General features: G+C 41.1%; 5 protein-coding genes and 1 pseudogene across 12 annotated transcripts in view; 3 read left to right on the forward strand and 3 right to left on the reverse strand.

Moving 5' to 3' along the window:
• Positions 1-15619, forward strand: part of LOC143714418 (uncharacterized) — a 703153-nt gene that overhangs the window by 656257 nt on the left and 31277 nt on the right. The window lies entirely within an intron of this gene.
• LOC143714414 (uncharacterized) overlaps positions 1-15619 on the reverse strand; it is a 1189624-nt gene that overhangs the window by 591650 nt on the left and 582355 nt on the right. The gene's annotated exons all lie outside the window — the stretch shown is intronic.
• LOC143714417 (uncharacterized) overlaps positions 1-15619 on the forward strand; it is a 438587-nt gene that overhangs the window by 391638 nt on the left and 31330 nt on the right. The window lies entirely within an intron of this gene.
• Positions 1-15619, forward strand: part of LOC143714434 (uncharacterized) — a 429922-nt gene that overhangs the window by 358025 nt on the left and 56278 nt on the right. The gene's annotated exons all lie outside the window — the stretch shown is intronic.
• LOC143714442 (uncharacterized) overlaps positions 1-15619 on the reverse strand; it is a 340300-nt gene that overhangs the window by 271883 nt on the left and 52798 nt on the right. The window lies entirely within an intron of this gene.
• Positions 1-15619, reverse strand: part of LOC143714376 (uncharacterized) — a 30389-nt pseudogene that overhangs the window by 1808 nt on the left and 12962 nt on the right.

Consider the following 15619-nt stretch of genomic DNA (forward strand, 5'->3'; position numbering starts at 1 on the left):
GCAATTGACAAACTACCAATGACGATAGTTGACAGAATTACAAAGCTGTCATTCCAAACTACTGATGCATGCATTCCTGCCCACAGGTGTCAAATATTTTTTCGGTGAACAAAAATGTGCATGCTTGAGCTTGTCAAGTTTATCACTTGCGAATGATTTCATTGTTGAATAATTTCCAGGTCTCAGTTTCCACCAACATTGTCAGCATGATTACAGTCCCCATGAAATTAAAACTGACCGTTTTAATTTTGTTAATGGAATATTGCAGTGTTTATTATAAATAAATTGTCCATGAACACATTTATGTGCCCTTGTAATCTTTACCGAAAAACATTAACTTCTCACCCTCCATCCCTTCCAGCTACCTGCCACTCACATTAATTAGCAAATGACAATGATCCAATCAATTTCCTGATGGAGGTTCTATGAATTTCAATTTAAAATGGAGGTTCTGTACAGGATACATCGCCACGCTACTGTTTGAGCTACGGGAATTATATTAGAATTATCTTCCATCAAATCTGTAAAGATTGTAAAATCATAGATGATTTAAAGTTTATCCTGGATTATGTCCGTCACAATGAGGAGAAATAATATTGTGTTTTTACAACATAGTCTCACTCCCTACTCGTCAAATGTCTGACGCATGGACAAGGACCCCTGGCGTCAAGTTTCAACGAAAAAGGTTGACATTGATGTGTTTTTCGACGCGGGGGTCCGTCAGATAGACAATCATTAGGTGATGTACAAGAGAATGGAATTAGAAAGTGATGTAGATTACAAACTAAACACATTTAATGACAGATAAAAATTTGTGATCAGCTGTTCGAAAACAACTCCAGAGAGGATTCAGAAACTGATTCTAGAAAACTCCATGAGTCGGTCAAATGAGGATGATGTTCATACACACCTGGAGTCAGAGAGATTGCTGTGGTGTCTGGAGTCAGTGCTGTTGCTGTAGTTGATGTTACAACTATTAAAAACAAGATAGAAATATAAAAATATCATATTTGAATGCATGAATATAATATCCTTTGAGGTTTTAATACTTAAATTACAGAATTATTAATTATAATTCAGGCTGATTTTACTGTGGTGGGATCAAACCAGTGAGACTGATGTGTGTGACAGTGATCATGTGATCATGAAGCGTGTGTAGGAGCTGCTGCTGTAGTTCGGTCATACAAACCTGGAGTCAGAGAGTTTGCTGTGGTGTCTGGAGTCAGTGCTGTTGCTGTAGTTGATGTTACAACTATTAAAAACAAGATGGAAATAGAAATATGATTACACAATGTCAAGGCATTTATTTGACAAACTGCTATAGTGTAGAGCAGCTCCGTATCAGTGTGACGCTCAGTTCTGGGGCTGGGATGACATACTAACATGTAATTGTTTTAACAATTTGTTATAGCCTAAATAGTGCAATTAAATGATTGGTCACAGGAGGAAGTCACTAGAAGAGGTTGCGACTGAACCCGGAAGGTGTAGCACTGCAACATGTGCGTACACTGTAAAAAAAGATTAGTTGACTCAACTTAACTAAGTCAAGTCATATTTTTGCTTTGACTGAGTTAATTTGAGTCAACTTATAGTGTCAAGTTTATTACACTTCAAAACACGAATTGATGCAACATGCAGTCTGTTGACTCAACTTCCTGTATCAAGTAATGTGGACTGGAAAACATTACTTAAGAGAACTAAAAAAAAGATGTTGGTTGAACTTATGTTGGTAAATGGACTGCATTTATATAGTGCTTTAAACAGACCCATGGTCACCAAAGCACTTTACACATTGCTTCGCATTCACCCATTCATTCACGGATGGCGGTGTCAGCCCTGCAAGGCACCATCCAGCTCGTCGGGAGCAGCTGGGGTTAGGTGTCTTGCTCATGGACACCTCGACACTTGGTCAGGTGGAACCGGGGATTGAACAACCAACCTTCCGGTTTGTAAACAACCTACATGACCCACTGAGCCACTGCCGCTCCGATTTTATCAAGTTAGGGCAACATTATTATTATTTTCTCATGCTCTATTGCCAAGTTTACAGAAATTACTAGATTTCAAAAATGTAAGCAAACTAATATCTACAAAGAATCTACATGAGATTTGAGAATTGTAGACAACACTGTAAAAAATGGCTGTAAAAAAAACAGCCAAATATTACAGTTTCATGCTGTTTTCCATTAAAACAGCAATATACCGTAGAAAAAATGCATTTGGGGTGATATTTGTCGTTTTCGAGAAAGTAGCCTACAGGAATATACTGTGAATTAACAGCGCTCAAAGTCGACACTCAGAGGCTGTGTTCAAAATCATATCCTATACCCTCATTCACTATTCCCTACATTAGTTCACTAATATAGTCCACTTGACTGAGTGAATAATTCAGTTAATTTTCTAAGTTAATTGAGACCCTGATAAACACCTGCTGTTAACAATCAGAATCACTGCAGGAAATAGGAACAAGAAGAACAGAAAAAAAGATGAAATCTAGATAAAAGACATTAAATCTTAGCAAAAGATCTCAGCAGAGGAGGATTAAACATCTCCACAAACAGCATTACCAGCTTCACTTATTACTAACCAGACTGACTTTATTTCTGTCAGACGTCTACAGAAGTTCTTATTAAAAGGTGACAGAGATTTAGATGTCATTTTATTTTAATTTGATGTTACCATAATGGTGATCAGCTGCTGCTGTAGTTGGACTTGATTTCTTCTGAATGACATTTTTAAGCCTTATAATTCCTATAACTGAACTCCTACATGGGTCATACTAGGCTTTAATAGACTCTTATGATTCATGCAATTTATCATGAATGAAATATTTTGGGAATTATAAGGATTATTATGCAGTTTATGACTGACCACTAATATTCCGTGTAACTAATATACAATTGCCAAACGTATGAAGTCATCAGAAAGAGTAGATCCAGTCTGTGAAAGTTTTCACAAATCTGTTAGAAAAGAGTGTTTTCTCACCTGAATACTTGACAGTGTATGTGACTGAGGTCTTGAGTTGATTTCTGCTAGTAAGCTGACATCTCCACTCTCTGTTGTCATCTTCATTCAGGAGTGTTGTAGTCAGATTGATGATGATGATATCTGATATCTGGAGTCTGTCTTCAGATCAACACCAGCCTGATTCACCCATAACAGCGCAAATCTCTCAGAATTGACCCAATAATCACAGGAGAATCCAGTATATAAATACAACTGACAGGAGAGAGTCACAGAGCGGCCTGGACTGATCTCAGTCTGTGAGGATGAAGATGATGATGATGATGATGATGATGATGATGGAGACACTGAAACTGAACACAAGACACAAATCACAGACTCTTCAATCATCATCTGAGTTTAAAGGAAGAATTGTACAGTAAATTGACCACATAATCATAAACTTACCATGAAGAACATGCAGAGAAACAAGTGCATCAGTTCCTTGTTGTGTGTTATTCACATATTGTCTGCAGCTGTAAGATCCATAATCTTCTCCTGTGACGTTCTTGATGTTCAGAGAGCAGTCAGACTCCAGACTCAGTCTCTCATGTCTCTCTGTGTATTTATTCTTTATCCCTCCAGTAATCAGTTCAACTGTTGCTGAATGTCTGAATCTGTTGTAGAACCATGTAGTTGATTTGCAGTCAGAAAGAGCATTATTACAGGACAGACGCACATTTACACCAGAACTGATGAACACGTCATCATAATTCTTTCCACTGATACCTGAAACACAGTATATCTCAGTGATCATTATGATATTTATTAATAAATTAAACCATACCAGCATAACAAGCAGAAGATTCAAATCATACAGTTTTTTTCCGGTAACGCTTTACAATAAGGGTATATGAATAATCATGTACTAATACCGGAATTAACACTTAATTCAACATGAACTACTGATAATTAAAAGCAGAGGTGTAAAGTCCAGGTTCAGAAAGTAAAAGTCCTCCTCAGTATTTTAGTATCAGTGGCAATTTTTCTGCAATATCGTGCAGCCCTACTAATTAGCACTGCGGCACTAATTATGTGACAGCGCCACCTACTGAACTGGATGATATAGCGGTGGCTGCAGTTTCAGGACGCAGGTGGTTGAGTTTGTACATAGTATCAAGATCCACCTATTATCTAAAGTAAAAAAAAAAAAAAGTAAAAAAATTCTTGGTACCTTATGTGAATTCTTTTAACAAATGAGATTATGGAATAGAAAAGCTCATCAAGCAAAAAGTAACATAAAGCTACATGACACAATTTAAAAGATTAATATTACACTTTTACTAAAAGCTCACTTTGGCAGTAGTTGATATGTAGTATATATATATATATATATATATATATATGTATATATATATATATATTAGTGCTGTCAAACGATTAAAATATTTAATCCCGATTAATCACATTAATGCCATAGTTAACTCGCGATTAATCGCACATTTTTATCTATTCTAAATGTCCCTTGATTTCTATTTGTCTCATTATTTTTTCTAATTTTAATGCTCTTATCAACATGGAAAAGTGGATCAGCAGTAAGTTCGTTCTTAGCTGTGGTATCCATGTGTTTCTGTCTGAAGTCATCCATTGTAGAGCTTAGAAAATCAAGCCCGACCCGAGCCCGTGCGCAATGTGTCCGAGCCCGGCCCGGCCCGACACATAAACTGTAATTATGAGCCCGAGCCCGATTTAAACCCGTCCATTTTTTTAATACGTGGGTGGGTCGTTATAACTGACGTTCTCAACTACTATCTATGTTACTTTCTCCCGCCCGCAACATTTTAGTCCCGCTCCCGCCCGTAAATAGACTCTTTTTTTGTAGGCTACCTCCAAATACTTTCGCCTACGTGTCGCCACCATACACATCAGCATAAATGCTCCTGATAAATTATTTGTTATTAAAGCATTAACACACAAACCACTGTTATAACATAAAAGCAAGCAGGCTACTGAGTGCATGGTTTGGCATGACTGAATGCGAGCAAAGTGCGCTCCCTTTATAATTCCTAAAAAGCTGACATCAGTTCATCGCAATCTCACACATCTGTTATTATCAATGAAGCTGACTGCACAATGCATCTTTCATAATATATACACTTTGTTTGTTATAATTTGAGGATTTGCCAGCATACAGAATTCAGCACTGAACAAAAAGTCTGCTTTGAGCAGTGAGGGGAGTCTATTTTAAATGCTTCTGATTGGCCATTGCATTCAAGAAATCAACACATATGTCTGTGATTGGCTACATCCCTCAACGCTGCAAACATGTTATAAAAAGAAACTCTGGCCTGTAAATCGTTTCTATTTTGTTTTAGTTGTTCTTCTTGCTTTTCTGCAACATATGAATAAAAATGTATTAGTTTTTATGTTTTATTCATAGATATTTCTAGTTTGCGGGAGTCCCGCGAATCGTTTTATGCTCCCGTATCCGCACACAGAGTGAGTGCATTACCGCTCGAGCCCGCCCTCGCACTCGGCCATCAAATCTAGTCCCGCGCCGCACTCTATTGCGTTGAGAGTGCAAGTCTCTAGGTCGGCGTATCGCGCTCGCGCCATCCACTCAAAACATAACGTTAGCCTACTACTCTTTGGCTGGCGCGCAAGCCCAAACAAGTACGTGCGGCGTGCCTGTTGTTTTGTTTCCGGTCTAGCTATCCGGTGTGATGCTGTAGTTTTTCTAACGTTACTAGTTGTTGCAAAAAAATACAAGTTTGCTGGGCCAAAAAGAGCGTTAATCTCGCGATAAAAAAATTGACGCCGTTAAAATGTGTTTGCGTTAACGCCGTTAATAACGCGTTTAACGCACAGCATATATATATATATATATATTGTGCATACATATATACGTATTTGTCAGTGGCAATTTTTCTGCAATATCATGCAGCCCTACTAATTGGCACAGTTTTCCAGCCAGGAGTATTTATAGTAATTAGTAAGGCTGCACAATATATCGAAATTATCAAATATCGCAAATGTATATATCGCGATATGTATATCCCAACAGCTTGCAATTACTGAGGTCATGCACAAAAGACAAAGGGAAAATCACTCACTGCTCTTGGCTGAAAAACTTTTGTAGTTTTGTTAAGATTATACATACATATTATTTTATATTATATTAATACATATTATTTTATATTATCGCTGTCCCAGTTTAAAACTAGATTAAAGACGCATCTCTTTAACCAAGCATTCACTTAATGCTTAACCTTTAATACTACTGCTGAATCAGTTCGAATGCATTAACATTATGAACATCAGCTATGCTAATTATTTCCCATCTGCCTTTCTGCTGTTATCTCGGGACGCTAGTCCCGAGGTAAATAGCGTTCGTCAGCTCCAGTTTGTATCCAGCCACTCACGGAGACTTCAGATGCCCCAACGCCTGTGAAGAGACGACTCGACGCCTGTGAAGAGACGACTCAAAGCCGGCGATATGTTATGCCATAAATTAATTCATGATTAACTGACTGTATTTTTCTATGTACATATAATGAGCTATCGCATTTTTCTGTAATATCGTGCAGCTCTACTAATTATCAGTTTTTCAGCCAGGAGAACTAATGAGTGTGTGAATAAACATATGGCAGGACTTTTACTTTCTGACCCCTGGACTTTACACCTCTGATTAAAAGCCTGAACTAATCATGAACCACTGAAGTGTTATCCGGAACTAAGACTGGAGTCATGATGGATTCACGCATGAATAACGGCAGCCTTAACTATATGTTACATTTATTCATTTAGCTGACGCTTTTATCCAAAGTGACTTACAATTGCTATAAATGTCAGAGGTCGCAGGCCTCTGGAGCAACTAGGGGTTCAGTGTCTTGCTCAGGGACACATTGGTGTCTCACAGTGGATTCGAACCCGGGTCTCTCACACCAAAGGAATATTTTTATTATAATAAGATTTCCACTACACGAGAGTAGATGTTAAAACTTCATGCTGATTTGTACTCGGCTTTCGCCAAGATAAGCACCAACTAAGACGTAGCTTTACAGTAACCCATGCTTCTCCATCCATTTACGCTTCTTTTCAAATGGTGATGTGAATCTCCTTCTGTCTGGTGTTAATTGCTGTAGTGCATTTAGCTGTAGTGATTGTGCCCTGGTAATGGGCGATTCTATTACACGGAACGTGAAAATAGGGACACCAGCCAACATAGTCACATGTTTACCGGGAGCCAGAGAGCCTGACATTAAAGCAAATTTAAAAGTGCTGGCTAATGCTAATCGTAAATTCTCTAAGATTGTTATTCACGTCGGCACTAATGATGTTCGACTCCGCCAGTCGGAGATCACCAAAATTAATATTAAAGAGGTGTTTGAACTCGCAAGTACGATGTCAGGCACTGTAATTTGCTCTGGCCCCCTTCCTGTTCGAAGGAGTGATGAGATAGTTAGCAGATTGTCATCACTCAATGGCTGGCTGTCTAAGTGGTGTCCGCAAAATAATATAGAATTCATAGACAATTGGAAAAGTTTTTGGGGCAAACCTGACCTGTTGAAAAGAGATGGTATTCATCCCTCCTGGGATGGTGCTGCTCTTCTCTCTAGTAATTTGGCTCATAGTCTTAGAGACAAAACATGACAATCATGGGCTCAGGTAAGGAAGCAGACAAACTGGCTAAACCGACCGTCTGCTAGCGGCCTCGCGTCACCAAGGTCAGATAAATCCCATAACATAGAGCCTCTTTCACCTAGATATCATCATATAGAGACTGTGTCTGTTCCCCGAATTTGGAAGTCCAAAAAACGTCCAAACCGATCTAAGGTTAAAAATGTAATTGATATTCAACAAATAAGAAATAGATATAATACAGATGAGCAAACGATAAAGCTTGGGTTGCTGAATATTCGATCCCTTACTTCAAAAGCACTCATAGTTAATGATATGATTTCAGATTATAACCTAGATGTGCTGTGTATGACAGAAACCTGGCTAAAACCAGACGATTACATTACTTTAAATGAGTCCACCCCTCATGATTACTGTTATAAACATGAACCTCACCTGAAAGGCAAAGGGGGAGGTGTTGCTGTAATTTATAGTAATATTTTCAAAACCACTAAAAAATCTAGTTTAAAATATATTTCTTTTGAAGTGTCGGTGCTTAATGTAAAAACATATAATGTAAACGATATATCAAGTTTGAGAATTCTGCTGGCAACTGTATACAGGCCACCAGGGCACCATAAAGATTTTATCAAAGAATTTGCTGACTTTCTATCAGAATTAGTATTGACTGCAGATAAAGTCCTAATTGTTGGTGATTTTAATATACATGTAGATAATGGAAAAGATGCAATGGGATTGGCATTTAAAGACATTCTTAACTCTATTGGAGTTAGACAACACGTGTCAGGACCTACTCATTGTCGTAATCATACTCTAGATCTAATATTATCACATGGAATCAATGTTGATGCTGTTGAAATTCTGCAGCAGAGCGACGACATCTCAGATCATTATCTAGTCTCATGTAAATTACATTTAGCCAAGGCTGCAAAGCCAACTCCGTGTTACAAGTATGTTAGCCTATCACTTCTGCCACTAAAGATTGCTTTATCAATAATCTTCCTAATCAGTTTCATCGTCTCAGCATCCAAGATAGCTTAGAAGAACTTGATATTGCAACAGAAACTTTTAACTCTCTCCTTTCCAGAACTTTAGATACAGTTGCTCCGTTGCGCTTAAAGAAGATTAAAGTAAATAGTCCAACACCGTGGTACAACGAGCACACCCGGGCCCTTAAGAGAGCAGCCAGAAAAATGGAGCGCAACTGGAAGAAAACAAAACTAGAGGTATTTCGGATTTCATGGAAGGAGAGCTCGATTGCTTACAGAGAGGCTTTAAAAGCTGCTATATCTGCTTATTTTTCAACCCTATTAAAAGAAAATAAACATAATCCAAGGTATTTATTTGAAAAAGTGGGTACAATAACGAAAAAGAAAGTTCAAGCCCAGAAGTTTCCGAGAAACACAGCAGTAATGACTTTATGAACTTCTACACTGTAGATTGATAATATTAGGGACAAAATTATAACTATGCAACCGTCTACTACAGCATCACATCGGGGAGTGCATTATAGTCTCCCCTGAGGTAAAATTTGATTCATTTGTTGCCATAGGAGAGGAAGAATTTTGCAAACTCGTTAATTCATCTAAATCAACAACATGTATGTTAGACCCTATACCGACTAAACTACTGAAAGAGATGCTTCCAGAAGTCATAGATCCTCTTCTTAACATCATTAATTCATCTTTGTCTCTAGGATACGTACCAAAAACCTTTAAGCTGGCTATGATTAAACCGCTTGTTAAAAAAACGCAACTTGATCCTACAGAATTAGTCAATTACAGGCCGATCTCAAATCTACCTTTTCTGTCAAAGATACTAGAAAAGGCAGTATCCTCACAACTGTGTTCCTTTCTTAAAAGAAATGTTATCTGTGAGGATTTCCAGTCAGGATTTAGACCGTACCACAGCACTGAGACAGCTCTCATTAGAGTCACAAATGATTTGCTCGTATCATCCGATCGTGGTTGTATCTCTCTATTAGTGTTACTTGATCTTAGTGCTGCATTTGACACCATTGACCACAACATTCTCTTAAATAGACTAGAAAACTATGTTGGCATTAGTGGAATTGAATTAGCATGGTTAAAATCATATTTATCTGACCGCTATCAGTTTGTAGCAGTAAATGAAGAGATGTCTTATCGATCACAAGTTCAGTATGGCGTACCACAAGGCTCAGTACTAGGACCGCTGCTGTTCACTCTGTACATGCTACCTTTAGGAGATATCATTAGGAAACATGAGATTAGCTTTCACTGTTATGCTGATGATACTCAGCTCTATATTTCTTCCAAACCTAACGAAACTCACCAATTCACAAAATTATCGGAATGCTTAGTTGATATCAAAAATTGGATGACTAGTAATTTCCTTCTACTAAATTCTGAAAAAACAGAGATACTAATTATTGGACAAAAAACTTCCACACGTAATAACCTAGAATACCGTCTAACACTTGATGGCTGCTCTGTTAAGTCTTCGTCGTCAGTTAGGAACCTGGGTGTGCTCTTTGATACCAATCTTTCATTTGAAAGTCACGTGTCTAGTGTCTGTAAAACCGCATTTTTCCATCTTAAAAATATATCTAAATTACGTCATATGCTCTCATTGACAAATGCGGAACAACTAGTTCATGCGTTCATGACATCAAGGCTAGATTATTGTAATGCTCTACTGGGTGGTTGCCCTGCACACTTAATAAACAAACTACAGCTAGTTCAAAAAGCATCCGCTAGAGTTCTTACCAGAACCAGGAAGTACGACCATATTAGCCCTGTTCTGTCAACACTGCATTGGCTCCCTATTAAACATCGTATACATTTTAAAATATTGCTGATTACTTACAAAGCACTAAATGGTTTAGCTCCCCAGTACTTGAGCGAGCTCTTAACGCATTATAGTCCTTCACGTCTATTGCGATCTCAAAACTCCGGCCAGTTGATAATACCTAGAATATATAAATCGACTGCTGGCGGTAGATCCTTTTCCTATTTAGCACAAAAACTTTGGAACAATCTTCCTAACATTGTCCGGGAAGCAGACACAGTCTGTCAGTTCAAAGCTAGACTAAAAACACATCTCTTTGACCTAGCATTCACATAACACTCTATAGACTACTATAATTCAATATTAGGCTGCTTAGATTAGGTCAGCCGGAACTGGGAACACTTCCCTCAAATCCTGATGTACTCGTTACATCATAAGAAGAATGGCATCTACGCTAATTTTAGTGTCTTTGTTTATCCCGAGGTTTTCCCGCAGCCTGCTGGATCCAGGCCGTTTCAAGATCTGACGAAGGACTTTCGCCTGGACCCGATGACAATGTAGTGCTGAAGTGCCAACTAGCCTCTCCCTATGGAGGATCCCTATACCACTCTACAGATAAAGCGTTGTGGAATTTTTCGGTTCGCGTACCTACCCAAAGTGATAAGATAAAATAAATATTCTGCATCAAAATTTATAGACAAGTAGTTTGTTTAGGCATGGTTTGTAAGGAATTACAAACCTGCGCACATATATTCAAATGCACACAACTATAGAATCAATTCTTAATGCGCATGTGAACGCCATCAGCGTCTATAACAGGTTCATGTTTAAAGTCTGTTTAGAGAGAACGGTGTCGTCTTAGCGGCCCCTAATTTAATAACAAATGATCATTTAGACGGAAGTGAATCAATCAAAACTAACTTTAGCTGGAAAAAACATTTTTCAAGAGCCACTATAAAACCAAACCAATCTCTGTTACCTTAAATTATATGTTTATCTCTGTAAAGCTGCTTTGAAACAATCTACATTGTTAAAAGCGCTATATAAATGAGGATGACTTGACTTGACTTGACTTAATAGCTGTAGTGTATTTACACACACAACGGCTGCAACCACAGTGCGGTCCATTCATGACAACCATCTGGATTGAGCTGAGTAGGGGACATCTCTAGGTACTTCAAGTTGGCACCTTCCGTCCTCAGTGTTTCGTCAACTAGCCCACGACACCTCAAGAGGGCTCGACAGTGACTCTGGCGTCCCAGAGTCACCCCCCTCCGTCCCCCACTCAACTCAGCCCAGCTTACTGACCTCTACATCCCTCCTGCTGCTGAGACCTAACCACAATCTCTCACAACCTCTCCACAACCCGATCATACGTGCCAACCCGTTTGACTGAGGCTGTCGAGCCCCACTGCGGACGTTAAAGCGGTCAGTGGCAACGGTTCCGTATGGCATACTACCGCAAAACACAATATCTGTCCAAACACCAATCCTCATTCACGCAAAATACACAGGAACGTAATAACTGTAATTACTATGCAAACTATACAAATAAACCAACAGACTCTTCAAATTTTCAGGAATTTTCGAAACCGTAGCATGGCGGCCTGTACACAGCCAGCCAGACTCTGTCCGTCTCAACCACAGCCAGTTGCTTCTCCTTTCTGCTGCTTCAGATAAGTTCTTTACTGTGCGATGCAACTCTTGGCCACTGAATCCGACGTCTCTGAGGAACCGGGTTGTGGAGTGTGCCACAAATCCTCGACAACCCACTTCCGGGATAAACCCGGACTCTCCACCCTCGCTGTTCTGCTTCAGTGGCCAGCTGAGCGTACCGCAGTTTCTTCCTCTCATATGCCTCATCTACCGCATCCTCCCATGGCACTGTTAACTCTATCAGTTGAACAATGCGTGCTGATCCAGACCACAAAACAATAATCTAGTCGGAGGTTAGTGGTGGCAATCTCAGGTGGAAAAATAAGCCGTTGATCAAGATCAGCAAGCATCTTCCAGTCCCTAGCAGTTTCCAGTTGTCCTGGGGGAGAATTGGTGTTAGCACCTTTTCTTGGTGGTTGCTCGCCTGGGCGGAGGAATATTGTCTTCTGCGTGTAATGTTTTGCTAGAACAGGCGGCAACTTATTGGTCATGTTACGCTTGTCTTCCAATGCTAAAGCCAAACATCGGAGTACTTGGTCATGGCGCCAAGTAAACCGACCCTGGCTAAGAGCCACCTTACATCCTGTCAAAATGTGCCTTAATGTGGCAGGTGATGAACACAAAGGACAAGAGGGATCCTCTCCTAACCATAGGTTTAGGTTCTGTGGTGATGGGAGAACATCATATGTTGACCCGATATGGAAACTGATCGTACTCTCTTCCATTGACCAAAGTCTTGCCAGCCCATTTTGCGTTGTTCCACACTCTCCCATCTCCCTCATCCTCTCCTCCTGCTTTCACACCTCGTTGACTACGAGCTTCCTCCTTTGAGCTGGGGCTGCCTTGTGCAAAACCACTCGTATAGTTTTTTTTTTTCTCTCATCATAACTGAATGTTCATCATTACAGTTTATATCAAGCAGGGACACGTTTTGTGTGCAATTTATTTTGTGATTTCACCGGAATGAATAGAGTCTCCACAACTGCGATAGATTGAAGAGCGCGTCCGAGTGAAGACTGTGCGCGAGGCAGAGAGAACAACTGTATCCATGACACTGATAGCAGCGGCAAAGAGCATTCAGCTTGAGTTAAAAAACAACACATTTTAGCGCTAGATCTCTTATTTAATAGCGAACTAAATGAATGCTCTGCTAGTTAACTGGAGATGTTTTGTTTGTTAGGTAGGCTACATCCGTGCCATAATGTTTCAAAACTGATGGGGGACAATATCGATCCTGAGAAAAAGTGGTGGGACACGACTTCACTGGATTTAAACAAATCAATCTAACCATAGATGTGACCAGTAGTGGTGGCTTTCTTAATTTATTTAAAATAATTTTGCAACGGTTATTGCAAAAAAATATGGTCCCACTCCGCCCCTGGTCCTGAGTGTGTAATTTGGGACAGGGCCTAAGCTGGAGTCATTTCAGAGGCCACAGACTCATGGAGGCGATTGGGATTTCACAACTCACACTTTATTCCCCAGTGGAACTCCTGTAACTGTCTGTCAGACACGTTTGACTGTCCACAGCGTTATTAACTAAACAAAATAACTTAAAAATGAGCATCAAACAGAAATAACCTGCATGGGGTGCTCGAGGCGCACATACAACGCAGACCGTTCAACCGGGAGCGCGCAGCTCTTAAAGGGGCCACACCTTATTTCTACTCGTTACATACTTCTTATTCCTTCTAAAAGAGGCAGGTTGATTCAGGGGTGCGGGAACATGTTTTAGTTTTGGGTGCTGTTTTTTTTTTTTTTTTTTAGGTCACCACTTTTGAATAAGAAACAACATCAAGTCTATAAAACTCGTCAAAACTCCGCGAATCACAACAAGTGTATCGGGGAGAATGTCCCGGGTTACGTATGTAACCCTAGTTCCTTGAAGGAACGAGACGCTGCGTGAAACGCTGCGTGAACGCCTCTTGCGTTGTGCGTCATGAAGCACGTATGGAATCAGCCCAATGGCGAGACGGAACGTCACGAGTGACGTCATCGACCAGGAAACTATAAAGCACACCCCTGAACACAATGGCGACAGCTTCTGGAAAAAGTCCGAAGCAAGTCGATCAAGGGAATGCCGGGAGTATGGCAACGACACGCAGCGTCTCGTTCCTTCAGGGAACTAGGGTTACATACGTAACCCGGGACGTTCCCTTTCAGGAACGTCGAGCTGCGTGAAACACTGCGGGAACGCTAATACCCACGTCGCCATAAGAGCAAGTGACCGACTGTGTAAATCAAAGATTAAATTCAGCCGAAAGCACCTGCGCCCCAGGGGTGGAGCTGAGGTCTAGGTCATAAAACCTGACGAAAGTATGCGGTGAGGACCAGCCTGCCGCATCACAAACGTCCTGGAGAGAGACTCCTGACATTAAGGCATTGGAAGCCGCCATACTCCTGGTAGAGTGAGCTCGGACAGCCAAAGGTGAAGGCTGACCAACCGACTCATAGGCAAGTGAGATGGCCTCAACCACCCACTTGCTCATCCTCTGCTTAGACACTGGGGACCCCTTCTTAAGTGGTCCAAAACAAACGAACAGCTGTTCTGATTTTCTCCACAGGGCAGCTCTGTGGACGTAAGCATCTAAAGCCCGAACAGGGGAGAGCAGATTAAGTTTTTCCTGATCAGATGATGTAAAAGGAGGAGGACAGAAGGCCTGCAGAACTATAGGTCTGGCCATATTGTTAGGGACCTTAGGGACATAACCTGGCCTGGGGTGGAGAAAAGCCCTCACCATCCCAGGTGAAAACTCCAAACACGAAGGAGCAACCGAGAGAGCCTGAATATCTCCGATTCTCTTAAGAGAAGAAATGGCAAGGAGAAAAATAGTCTTCAAAGTAATAAACTTATCAGCAACTTCTTCAATAGGCTCAAAGGGAGCTAGGGAAAGACCTTCTAGGGCGATAGCTAAGTCCCATGCTGGCACCCTCGTGCGGACTACAGGCCTCAGCCTCAAAGTACCACGAAGAAAGCGAGTTATAAATGGGTGTCTCCCCGGAACGACTCCACTAAAAGGGACATGGTAAGCAGCAAGTGCCGCCACATACACCTTTAGTGTGGAGGGGGATAGCCCTGAGGAGAAACGCTCCTGCAGGAACTCCAGCACTGCACCCACTGGGCAGTTAACTGGGTCCAACAGGTGTTCTCCACACCAAGAAGTGAAGATCCTCCACTTCAAGGCATATAACCTCCTCGTGGAAGGAGCTCTGGAATGAAGGATGGTCTCAACAACCTCGGTTGAGAGACCAGCCCCTACGAGCTGGGCCCCCTCAGAGGCCAAGCCCATAGCTTCCACAACTCTGGGCGGGGGTGAAGTATCAACCCGCTCGCCTAAGAGAGAAGGTCCCTCCTGATCGGAATCTCCAGAGGAGAGCCGTCTAGAAGAGACACTAGGTCCGTGAACCATACTCGGGCCGGCCAAAACGGGGCTACCAATAATAGACTGACCCCGTCCCGACGAACCCTCTCCAGAACTCCTGGGAGCAGAGCAATCGGGGGAAAGGCGTACAGGCGTGACCTCGGCCACGCCTGCACCATAGCGTCCAACCCCAGCGGGGCTGGATGACTGAGAGAAAACCACAGTGGACAGTGTGATGTCTCCCTGGA

This window comes from Siphateles boraxobius, unplaced genomic scaffold (genome assembly GCF_051911475.1).
Source record: "Siphateles boraxobius isolate OS27281-9 unplaced genomic scaffold, OSU_SipBor_1 54, whole genome shotgun sequence".
Taxonomy (NCBI): Eukaryota; Metazoa; Chordata; class Actinopteri; order Cypriniformes; family Leuciscidae; genus Siphateles; species Siphateles boraxobius.